Source organism: Musa acuminata, chromosome BXJ2-5, assembly GCF_036884655.1.
Source record: "Musa acuminata AAA Group cultivar baxijiao chromosome BXJ2-5, Cavendish_Baxijiao_AAA, whole genome shotgun sequence".
Lineage (NCBI taxonomy): Eukaryota > Viridiplantae > Streptophyta > Magnoliopsida > Zingiberales > Musaceae > Musa > Musa acuminata.
Genome location: NC_088342.1, coordinates 32,859,090 through 32,872,451, shown reverse-complemented (window position 1 = coordinate 32,872,451; position 13,362 = coordinate 32,859,090). Strand labels below are relative to the sequence as shown.

The 13,362-nt window shown below is 36.5% G+C and overlaps 1 long non-coding RNA gene across 1 annotated transcript; it reads right to left on the bottom strand.

The window, feature by feature from the left end:
* Positions 1 to 11,394: 11,394 nt before the first annotated feature.
* LOC135611756 (uncharacterized) lies at positions 11,395 to 12,789 on the bottom strand. Its single transcript, XR_010486643.1, has 2 exons — positions 12,046 to 12,789; positions 11,395 to 11,964 (listed from the first exon to the last, which is right to left on the bottom strand). It is a non-coding gene; the product is annotated as an uncharacterized LOC135611756 (long non-coding RNA).
* Positions 12,790 to 13,362: the final 573 nt, after the last annotated feature.

Sequence of the window (13,362 nt, the reverse complement as noted above, 5' to 3'; positions counted from 1 at the left end):
CAAGGAGGTGTCACCGCCCAGCACTCGGGTGCTGGGCGGTGCCACCGCCCAGCCAGGCGGTTCCACCGCCTGACTTTCCGATTCATTGGTTTGGCTTATTTTTCGCCCAAACCAAATCTGATTTTGGCCCCAGTTGGCCCCTAACCAGGATATAGGATTATCTCTTAATCCTAATCCTAATTACAGGTGAACTACATAAAAAAACATCCTAAGCAAGTTTTTTAACCGCGAACGTCGAGTCTTGTTCCGGCGAGCTTTTCCGACGAACTCTTCCGACGGACTCCCTGCAAGCTCCCAATCTTTATGATGACTTTAACGAGTAGCCGAGCCTTCTTGGTGATCTCCGCGAGCCTCCGACGATTTCTTCGGCGAACTTCCAACACGTTCCCGATTTCTTCTCGGATGGTTCCGGCAGCATCTCCGATGATTCTTCGGTCTCTTAAACGTCCATCGAGCTTGACTCCGGTATTCTCGCTTTGTGTTTTTTTGGTTATCGTAGTTAATCCTGCACACACAAACCAAAACTCTACTCCGATCTAGACAATTATTATAAAGCGAATTGACATTCTGTTGCTCGGCACGTCATTGGTTGGCGCTTCGTCCGATTCTTCGGCGCATCGTCCTCTCTTGCGGCTTGTTGCCCAATCGGCGGTTGAACTCCACAATGCCGATATCCTTGGCGCAATTCCGCTCTTGGCCCGATGCCCGACGCCCGAAGCCTTCTGCCATCCAATATCCTGACGTGATCTCCTCCGACGCAACGTCAATTCCTCCTGCGTTAATTGTCTAATCCTGATCGAGTAGACCTGTATCACTCAAAATGTAGTCAAACATTTAAACACAATCAATTAGTTTCATCATCAAAATCCGAGATTCAACAATCTCCCCCTTTTTGATGATGACAACTAATTGATGACTAACGGAGTTAACCTTAACTCCCCGGAGTTTAACTAAACTCCCCCTATCAATATGCCATTGATAGAACACTTGGATTATCCCAAATCCAAGTAACATTCATCACATGTTATGAAAAACATTTAAACTATCATGCAAATATATAATATTTAATTCAATGCATGAAGTCATCAATATACTTCTCCCCCTATGTCATCAACAAAAAGGAGAAGTAGCTCTAGCTATTTTAAAAGATATGCAAGTTTTTGCAACATAAAGCTAGATTTTCATCACAACATATAAGCACAAAAGTATAGCAAGATTCTTAAGTTCAATCATGGCAATTCAACACTTGCTTCTTGAGATGGGCAAGATAATGATGTTCAAGAAGACAACTTTTGCTTCTTGAAATAAGCAAGTTAGCAATCTTTGCTACTTAAGATAGGCAAGCAAGTAATCAAGTTTTTGTATCTTCTTGACTTGTGCAAGCAAGCTATCTCCCCCTTTGTCATTGTCAAAAAGAAGGGAAGACCCATTACATCAATTATGACAAAGGTAAGTATCAATCTTAATTGTGCATCATCATATTTTCAAATTAGAATATGCACATTTTCAAAAACCTTATATTCATTTATGCATGATATTGAATAAATCGATCACCATTATAAGGATATCATACATGATACTAAAATTTTTAACTATTTGTCAACATTTTGATCATGATATCAAATATTCATCATTTAGAGTATTCATGATACAAAACATTAAATCAATATTTATAATACATCATTTTAGCAACAACTCATAGTATTTTAAATCATGATTTACATCATATGTAATACATCACATCATAATTAGAAAGCACAAGTATTGCATATATCATTGCAAATCATAAATGTTTCATATCATGATGGTATCAATTTGTCAAATTATATCCTACCAAAAACTTATCCCCATTTGTATTTCATGCATAATTTCACTTCATCACATTAGGAGTATCAAGAGGAATTAATTGGGTGATGAGATTAATATTTCACGAATACATGGAATTGTATAAAAAAAATCATATCATAAGTGTTTCATACATTCATATCATCACATGAAGGAATATAAACAAAAATTAGTGATGAGATCTTACTACATGAATACAATAAAATTCATATAGCATATCATGGTTTATTAGAATTAGTCTTCCTTTTGGTGAATAGCAAAAAGAGTGGTAGGAGAGCAAGATCTCAATTCATGCATATCAAATATTCAATCATCAAAATCATGAACCATCTAGAAAATTCTCCTCTTTAAATATTCAAAGAGAGAATCATGATGAACATTCTTGGTTTACATAAAGTTTCAAAACATAATTGTCAAGATTATGAATACTAAAAGACTATGAAACATTTCGACAAATCTCCTTTTAAATAGAAAAGAAAATGTTGATTCATAAAGGATTTCATGTTATGAATTTCAAGAGATCAAGATCATGATTTCAATAAAAAATTATTCAAATTTAAATCATCAAAATCATTATCAAAATCCAAGAGATTCACAAAGATGATACAAATGGATTCATCAAAATCAATAAGATTGAGCAAAATAATTTTCAAGAATGTTATCCTCTTTTCGATTATTTCAAAACATATGATTTTGTTTCATTTATACCAAATAAAAACATTTATCATGTTTAAAACCGAAAGAGTAAGATTTATTACAACAAAAATCAATAAGGTACTTTGATTATGGTAAAAATCAATGATCCATAAATCGTAAAAGATTCATCATCCATAATTTCGAAATTTATTAAGCATGATCATTATGCATGACACTAAAACATGGTTTCAAAATGTTTAATATTTTCATTGCACAATTTAATCATTATGCATCATCATATTTTCAAATTCGAACATGCACAATTTCAAAACTATATCTTTTATTTTTCATGCATGATACAAATAAATCAATCATCAATATCGGCATATCATACATGATATTCAAGCATTCATGATAAATCATTTTGGCAACATGATCATAGCTATTCAAATGATAGTATCTAAATGTCAAAATTCATTACATCCTATCATGCATGATCATTAACTTCTTATTTGAATTTCATGCATTATTTTGTTTCATCACATAAGGAATATCAAGAAGAGTTATTGGGTGATGAGATAAATATTTCATGAGTACAAGGAATTGCATGAAAATCATATCATGAAAAGATAATAATAGAAGACACGTTTTGTTTTGAAAAATCTCCTCTTAAATAATCAAGAAAAAATCTTAGGAGATCATGATATAGATAAAATTCATTCAATCTTAGAATAAGATATTAATTCAAGCATATAAAATTTCTCAATTCATTATGAATCATAAAAAGAATTGTGGTTCCGAAATATCACGATTCATTTAGAAAAATTTTCTCTTTAGTGCACGATAAGAAGAAATATAGCAATGATACCAATCATAATTCATTTGGATAATAGATGCTAAAAAGGAACATTGAGGATACAAGATCTTGATTTTTATAGAGTAAATCTCAAGTTATAAATCTCGAAAAATCAAGATAAAGCTCATTCAAATTCAAATCATCAAATCAAAATCATTTTCAAGATATTCATAAAAAGATGATAAAATAGATTCATCAAACCAAGAATTTTCAAGAAAAATACTTTTATCTATTTAGTTGTTTCATATAAGTATGCCTTTGTCCTTTTTGTGCCAAAAAATATATATATATCATCAATCATTTAGGATCGAAAAACAAATTTCTTCATAACAACCATCAAGATCATTATGTATAACTTTTAAAATCTCATGCATAAAATGGTATTAAAACATTTAATATTTTCATTCCATCATTTTGCATTTTTATTGAACATAATTTTGAATGATTCTTATAGATAACTAAAACTTCTTTAGTTTTAATTTATATGATTAACTTTATCTTAGCATGCTCAAATTTTGTTCATATGTCAAAACTATACATCATGTTTGAAAACCAAAGATAAGGTTCATAAAAAAAATCATAAAACCTTCCATTCAAAAGTCATGCATCGTCATTGAAAATCAATATGGAAATCGTCAAAGTACAAATTCTTGCTTCTCAAGCACATATATAAGATTAATCTTACTAGGTGTATAAGAATTAGATTTATATCTAACATTTTACTGCATTAACATAACACATGCAATTTTCAAGAAAATTAATCCTAAACAAAATTAAAAATAACTCAAGAAAGTATTATGTAATATCAAAATAAATTAGTGGGATTTTGATTACCTCATTGTTGTAAGAGGGTGAGGCATAGTTTGCCACCTCGCCTTTCTTGATTTTCTCCTCGTCTTCGGAAGAGCTCAATTCATCCCAACTTTTGTTCTTCTTGCGTTCAAAGCAAGTAGTTCCATTCTTTTTGCTTTTTAATTTTTGTTTCATTTGTAGTTTAAGTTCATCATCACTTGAGCTTATGCTCGAGTGGTATTCATGTGTTCTATGTCCCAAATCCTTCCTATCATTTGGAAGGTTGTTCTCGAGTTTCTTTTTTGTCACATTGTTCATTTCGTAGGTCATTAGAGACCCAATAAGTTCTTCGAGAGGGAATGTTTTAAGGTCCTTGGCCTCTTGAATGGCCGTAACTTTTGGATCCCAACTTTTTGGAAGGGATCTTAAGATTTTAGTGACTAGTTCAAAATTAGAAAAACTTTTACCAAGAGCTTTGAGTCCATTGATGACATCCGTGAACCGGGTGTACATGTCTCCAATGGACTCACTTGGTTTCATCCGGAAAAGTTCGTAAGAATGCACAAGAATATTGATTTTGGACTCTTTCACTCGGCTAGTGCCTTCATGAGTGACCTCTAGAGTTCTCCAAATATCAAAAGCCGAGTCACACATCGAAACGCGATTAAATTCACTTTTGTCAAGTGCACAATATAAGGCATTCATAGCCTTTGCATTTAAAGAAAACATCTTCTTCTCCAAATCATTCCAATGGTTCATTGGGAGAAAAGACATTTCAAATCCATTTTCGACTATGTCCCATAAATTCAAATCCAAAGAAAGTAAGAAAACTCTCATTCGAGTTTTCCAACAAGTGTAGTCCGTCCCATTGAAAAAGGGAGGACGAATGAGAGAGTGACCCTCTTGAAAGCCATAAAGAGCCATTTCTATTTGGGTGTTAAACCAAAGTAGAAAACCGTGGCTCTGATACCACTTGTTAGGATCGGAGCGGCACTAAGAGGGGGGGGTGAATTAGTGCAGCGGATTAAAACTTCGGTTTTAGTAAAATCTTTCGTACGTTAAGAATGAAACTTGAGAAATTTAACTTGAAGGCGTATTCTTAAAGTTGCGCAGCAAGAGTAATAAGGAACTAAAGCAGTAAGAAGATTTGCAGTAATGTAAATGACAATAATAAAAAGCAAACCAGAGATTACGCCGATTTTTAGAGTGGTTCGGTCAAATGACCTACTCCACTTGCGAGGCCCCTCTTCGATGAGGCTCCCACCTTCCACTAGCAAGTCTCTTGAAATGGAAGGGTAAACACCCCTCTTACAACCTTTTACAAGCAGCTCAACCTCTTACAAATTTTCAATAAGAAAGAAGGAGGAGAACTCTCTAGCAAATTGAAAACAAGACTTGCTAAGACTTTCTAAGACTTTTCTCTCAATCAAAATGCTTCTCAAAAGTTGTAACCTCAGCTGAGATTTGAGGGGTATTTATAGGCCTCAAGAGGATTCAAATTTTGGGCTCCAAAATTTGAATTCTCTTAGGGTTCCCGGTGCTGGCGGTTCCACCGCCCAGCCAGGCGGTGCCACCGCCCAGCGTTCGGGTGCTGGGCGGTGCCACCGCCCAGCCAAGGAGGTGTCACCGCCCAGCACTCGGGTGCTGGGCGGTGCCACCGCCCAGCCAGGCGGTTCCACCGCCTGACTTTCCGATTCATTGGTTTGGCTTATTTTTCGCCCAAACCAAATCTGATTTTGGCCCCAGTTGGCCCCTAACCAGGATATAGGATTATCTCTTAATCCTAATCCTAATTACAGGTGAACTACATAAAAAAACATCCTAAGCAAGTTTTTTAACCGCGAACGTCGAGTCTTGTTCCGGCGAGCTTTTCCGACGAACTCTTCCGACGGACTCCCTGCAAGCTCCCAATCTTTATGATGACTTTAACGAGTAGCCGAGCCTTCTTGGTGATCTCCGCGAGCCTCCGACGATTTCTTCGGCGAACTTCCAACACGTTCCCGATTTCTTCTCGGATGGTTCCGGCAGCATCTCCGATGATTCTTCGGTCTCTTAAACGTCCATCGAGCTTGACTCCGGTATTCTCGCTTTGTGTTTTTTTGGTTATCGTAGTTAATCCTGCACACACAAACCAAAACTCTACTCCGATCTAGACAATTATTATAAAGCGAATTGACATTCTGTTGCTCGGCACGTCATTGGTTGGCGCTTCGTCCGATTCTTCGGCGCATCGTCCTCTCTTGCGGCTTGTTGCCCAATCGGCGGTTGAACTCCACAATGCCGATATCCTTGGCGCAATTCCGCTCTTGGCCCGATGCCCGACGCCCGAAGCCTTCTGCCATCCAATATCCTGACGTGATCTCCTCCGACGCAACGTCAATTCCTCCTGCGTTAATTGTCTAATCCTGATCGAGTAGACCTGTATCACTCAAAATGTAGTCAAACATTTAAACACAATCAATTAGTTTCATCATCAAAATCCGAGATTCAACAAGATTGACTTTAGAATCTTTAACTCTAGTAGTACTTTCGTGCGTGATTTCATGAGTATGCCAAATATCGAAAGTCGTTTTGGACATAAAAATTCGATTGAATTTTTTTTTGTCTAAAGCGCAAAATAGAGCATTTATAGCTCTAGCATTTAAATAAAAAGTGTTTTCTTCAAATCATTCAAACGGTTCATTAGAAGAGAAGACATTCGAAAACCACTTTCGTTAACATTCCATAAATTCAAATCCAACAAAAGAAAGAAAACTCTCATTCGAGTTTTTCAATATGTGTAGTCCGTCCCATTGAACAAGAAAGGACGAATGAGATAGTGACCCTCTTGAAAGCCAAAAAGAGTCATTTCTCTTTAGGTGTTAAATCAAATGAGAAAAATATGGCTTTGATACCAACTATTAGGAACGAGTCAGCACTAAGAGAAGGGGTGAATTAGAGCAGTAGAAAGATTACATCAGTTTAAAAAATCATCGTTCGATTAAAACCGATTTCGACAAAAATCATTTCGGAGAGATGTTAATTTTGAAATCATATTAGTAAATATAATGGAAGTAAAGCAAGTAAGTAGTTTGCAATGAAGGTAAATAGCAAGAATAGAAATGCAAACCAAGTTTTTATAGTGGTTCGGTCGTCGTGACCTACATCCACTCCGTCGATTCCTATTCTATCGAGGCTACCGGCATCCGCTAATGATCTTTCTTTAATAGGAAAAGATCAACCTCTTTCTTACAACTCTATTCTCCTTTTGCAGGCTCAGGAGAGAATCTTTACACCACCTTTTTACAAAGCTTCCCTCACACTCTCCCTTAGAATGATCTCTAAACTTTATTAGTAGGGACTCTATACTTTACAAGGGTTTTCAACTCTAGAAATATAGGGTTTTTGTTCACTTTTCTTGCTTCTCTATGCAGAATAACTAGGGTATTTATAGACCCCAAATGGCTTCGAAAATGGAGCCAAAATTTAAATCCCTTGTAATTTTAGGGTACGGGCGATACCACCGCCTGTAGCCTGACATTGGGTGGTACCACCACCCAGTCTGGTGGTACCACCACCTAGAAGACTATGCAGGCAGTACCACTGCTCAGAGTGGAGGTACCATCTCCTAACACAATCTCAGAGACTATGCCACGACGATTTCACTTGTTTGGTCATTGTTTGGGCCTTTCTCTTGGCCCAACACAACCCAAACGCCCAACTCTAATTCTAATTATATGCTAACTATAAATTTTAAGATATTTACTAAGCTAAATAAAGTCCATAAGTTTAGGTTTCTTCCGGCGAGCTTCCGGTGATCTTCCGGCGAACTTCCGATGATCTCTCGGTAATGTTCCGACGGACTCCCGGCAAGCTCCTGGACTTCATGACGATCTTCTTGGTGAGTTCCGATGAGCAACTTTGGTAAGCTTTAAGACTTCTCGGTTAATTCCGGCAGAACTTCCGATGAACGTTTGGACTTCCGACGAACTCTCGAACTCCCAAAGAAATCACGTTCTTGACTCCGGGACTTTATTTTGCTTTATGCCTTGCTATCATAGTTAATCATACACACAGAAAAACCAATTCTGATCTAGACAATTATCACAAAGCTTGAATCATGTTGTCCGGCATGTCATTGGTTCATCGACGCTTCGTCCGATTCTTCGGCGCATCGTCCTCTCTTGCGGCCTATTGCCCAATCGGTTAGTTGACCTCCGTAACTTCGATATCCTTAGCACAATATCCGCTCTTCTTGGCCTGATGCCCGAATTCATAGCCCAAAGCCTTCTACCGATACGTTGACCGATCCTCTGGCCCGACGTCTAATCTTCTAACATGTTTGCTCCGACCCAACATGATTCTTACTGCTTCAATTGTCTCTCTCTGATCGAAGCTTCATCCGTCACTCAAAATACAGATTAAATTATAAACATTATCAATTGGTTTTATTATCAAAATCTGAGATTCAACAGTGTTTATATTTTGATAGTGATTAACCTGTGCTAGAGGGATACATAGATGCATACATGACAAGTGATACTGATTTCAAGAAGTCCACTTCGGGATTCTTGATGACATTTGCAGGGGAAATGATCTCTTGGCAGTTTAAGTTATAGAATTGTGTTGCTCTATCAACCAGAAAGAGAATATATAGTAATTACTAAAGCTTGCAATGAAGCTTTATGGATAAAAAAGTTTTTATAGGAATTGAGCTTGAAATAGGAGGGATAAACTGTTTATTGTGTTAGTCAAAGTGTCATTCACCTCTCCAAGAATTCAACATACCATTTTAGATCTAAGTATATTGATATTAGATATCATTGGATTCGTGATATACGTGAGATGAGATGAAAGAATTGCACTTGGAAAAGGTACATACCAATTAGAATAGATGTTGATAAAGTTTTTGTCTAAGGAGAAGCTTGAAGCATATATGCAAAGAGCGGGCCTAGTACAGCCCATCATATAAGTTGAAAGGGGAGAATTGTTGAGTCCAACCCATATGTGTGCTTGAATTAGATGATTTGAGCATTGAGCCCAAATCTGATTTATTAAAAAAAGAAAAAGAAAGAAAAAAGAAATTATTGAGATATGCACAGTGAGGACAATGAACAAGTGTGTGCGTGCAGTGAACAGTGGGGCGTGAGAAATAAACAGAGAAAGAAAAGGAGAAAAAATTTTAAGATTTTTGGGACTTTTGCTAGATGATCGAGCAACTAAATTTTATTAGATTTATGCTACTCTAGTTAATATTTATTTTTGATAACAAATTAGTATTTTGATGAGGAACAAAAAAGAATTATTCTCCTATAAAAATTTTTTCCCAACACGTCCAAACTCAAAGTTTTCATCTAACTACTCTTTGCCTCGAAAGTCACTTTAACAAGAGGATTCTCACCCCTTTGAACAAATTTGTGCGTTTAGCAACATATTTACATATGCATTGAAGGCCTAATACATATATCAAAGTGTGAATTAGTATTTGATAATTTTTTTTCAAATCGTATTTGGACCGGATGTTGTATTGGAAATATTGATGCTACCCCAAAGTAACATTAATATTTCAACATTTACAAGATGCTAATGTAATTTTTTAAAATTTGAAAGTGTCTTGTAACTTTATCTAAAACTATGAAATTACCTGAATGATTTAGTGAAAAACTAATATGATTTATATTTTATACAAGGTGATTTTTTATTTATTTATTTTTAAGAATTATTTTATATTTATTATTCATTTGGCCCCCACAAAATTTTTTTATAAAATTACATGCATTTATTTATTTATTTTTATTTTATTTGAATAAAAAAATATTTTTATAAATAAACAATAAAATTATTAGAAGGATAAATTTATCATAAAATATTTAATTTTATAATTTAAAATATAATTTTATAAAATAATAACTTCGTAAATATATATTTAAAATATAGTTTTCATGTATTGTTTATCAAATACTCAAAGCATTCTATAATTATATATATATACAAGCGCGGAAGGAAGATATTATGTTTTGGTTAGTACTAGACTAATTAAGAAAAAGTTTTAACAAATGGGAAACCAATAAAAGATTGATTGTAATATTTTTGGAACAACTTGAGTTGAAGAATTTGAGACTCAATTTATGGAACAGCTTGAATAAAGAAATTTGATTTTGTTTGACATTGTGTAGATTCATTCCTAATACCTAGCGGTCATATATTTGCACATTGAGCAGAAGGAAATAAATGATAACATTATAATTTTTTGGTAATGATTTGCTGGAATGGCATCAAAAATAAAATTTATTGACATCAATAGAATTGAATCATATTCGAGTTTCAAAAAACTCAAAATAAGAGCTTGTACTTGTAATATTTCTTCTTAGAGCACTTAATCATCAAGTCTCATTGCGAAAGCAAAGTACAACTTCTCATTTACTGAGACAACTAGGAAACAACAGTTCTATGTGTCCTAAAGGAAAACAAGTAAATAAAAGATCAACCAGGAACACATGAACTTTTCTCAAGGAAGCATCCAATGTTACAGATGCAACCTTTTCAAGTGTTCCAAAGCTGTCGTTCAAAGCCTTACAGTAACTGTTTATTGTCTCAGTCGGTGCCGGTTTCACTTTTCCTTGTAATCCAACTCGCCTTGTGTAGCTTCCGAAGCATCTTTATTGCTTGCCATCTGTAGTCTGATTACTTGTATTGGGTGAGGTTTCTGAGTGTTCTCATAAAATAAAAAGAGTATGCCAACATTACTATTATGAACCTTTGTAAGCATGTATTTCCTCATGAAGTGAAATGTGAATGCTGTTTCTTTGGCATTACCTCATTAATGGTCCATCTACATTTAGTACGAATGAGGTATGATTCTGTTCCAGTTTTGATGCAATTGTCATATAATCTCCATATGCTCAAAACCTTAAATGATGGTCATTTATATTCTGAAGCCTTAATCTGACTAATTACCTATAGAATATTTATAGTTTTTCCTGGCTTCTAGTGCACTGAAGGCTCAAAGCTACTTGATAACCAATAACCCTTTCTTGAAACTTTGTGAGCATTTGGTGTGTAGTGGACCAGTTGCTGATGTCCTTGTCTACATGAATAGCTGAGCTTTTCTTGGGTGTTCAGCGAGGCATCTCATGCAGTCCACATGGGATGTGGGAAAGACAACCCATTGTCGTCTTGGATTTTGACATCCTCAGATGGAGACCATTGGGATGCATGTGATCCTGAAACAAAAGCTTGCGAGTAAAGGAAAGCTGAAATGTTTCAGATGCATGCATCATCACATATGCCATCATAATGTCTTCGTGTTATCAAAATCATAAACGTCATATATCCATGAGTTATAGACTCTGTTACTGATACACAATGCTTTTGATCGAACAAGTAACGTTCACATTTTTGGACTTGTCGCGAGCCTCCTCTTGCTGCATTTTACAGCTATGCATTACCAATTCAAAAGGACAGGTTTTCATCCCTTTGCTACAGTAAAAAGAAAAAGATCATGAACAGAAGGAGCATAGTCTTTCTTCAGTGGCAGTTCTGGATTCGAGTGCTGATCACAGGGAAGTCTTGGGGTGTCATCCATGCATACTTGAACTTGACCGGCGTCCTTCTCGAGATCGGCCGACCGTCACCGACGATACACCTCTCCTCATCCACCGGCCTGATGGCAAGGCGGTTGACCGGCTCGACGCTACTCAGGCCGTAGCACTGCAGCAGCACCTGGGATTGCAAACACTTGCAGTTGTTGCTCACCATCACCTCGTACTCCGGCTTCCCTTCGACTATGCCTCCTGTCCTCGTCTGAGATATGGTAATGTCAGATGGGCTGCATGATGCTCCTCGGCCTGCACGAACTGCACTCGCCAACTGATGAGTTTGAAACTGATGGCTGCAAACGGAGGACTGGCTAAAGGAACAGAAGAACTACTAATTACCTCCAGTAATGATGCAAAGAAGAAGAGCAGCGGCCAAGAAGAGCTTGAGAGAACACGCCATTGTTCCCCTCGCCGTGTTATATGATGCAAGGAAGTCAAGCGGAGCTTATTTATAGAGAGGGGCCTGGAACGAATGGGTTGGCTTTCTCTCAAATGTGTTCCTGCATAACCACATGCAATGATTGAGTCGGTCGGCAAGTTTGTAGAGAGAGGAGTCCTGAGTAAACCATGTAAGTCGGAGATGACAAAATCTCAATCATCCATATCCAACAGCTAACGTGATTCGATGTCCCCAAACAGGGTTTATTTTCTCTTCCTTTGGCTTCTTTGAGATCCAGAAATAAGAAAGGAATTGATCCAAACATAAAATCTGAGCACAAACCATAGCCAAGGGTGAATGCAACCGGATGTTCTGATAGCCAAGGGTGAATGCACATCCATATCTTGGGAGCTTCCTGTCATGCTTTTGTTGTCTCTACTGGCTGATGATTTGATGTGTCGTCGTCAAGAGAACAAATAAACAATCGGTGCTGCATTCATGACGGGATTCAATCAATGATCATTTTCCTTCTGTTAGAACATGGGAATTCCCCCCCCGGGGGCTCACATGGCATGTGACCCACCCCTATGGATGAAGATGAGACTTTCTTTCAGAATGCATGTGGATGCGCAGTCAGCAGAGGTGCGGCGGAACAGTGTGAGAAAGCTACATGTTGAATGCTTCAATCTGTCATGTTCGTCTAGTGTTTCATAGCAGTACGGATATTTGTGACCATGTTCCGAGATTAGTAATTGATAGAATATAGTAGCACAATACCAATGACATTTCTAACAAGTTACAGGTTGTGACTCGAAGCAAGATAAATGCAAGATCTGAAAGAAGACTCAAGCATGTGTAGTATGTATATATCAATATGAAGTTCCATGCTCACAAGGAGGGATCGTTCCTTTTTCTCATAACAAGTGTTAAACAAGTTCCTCTCTCTTTTTCTTTTTTGGTGCATGAAAAAGCTTTGATGATGGTTACTTGGAAAATAAAAAAAAAATACAAGTCTTTCTTGATGGCAATGTCTGAACATCATAGCCAAAGAATGCAAAATAGATGTTTTAGATATGATGATGCTAATGACAAAATCTATTCGAATCTGATCCCACCTCTGTTATGAAAAATTTTGATATTGGAATTAATAATGATAAAGAAAACAAAAAAGGTTTATCTTTGAGGACAAGCAATCATGGAAGAGGAAAAAAAAAAATCCACACCTTTTATAAAATGTGGAAGATGGGAATCAATTCTCCGACATCCGAGAATGGCAT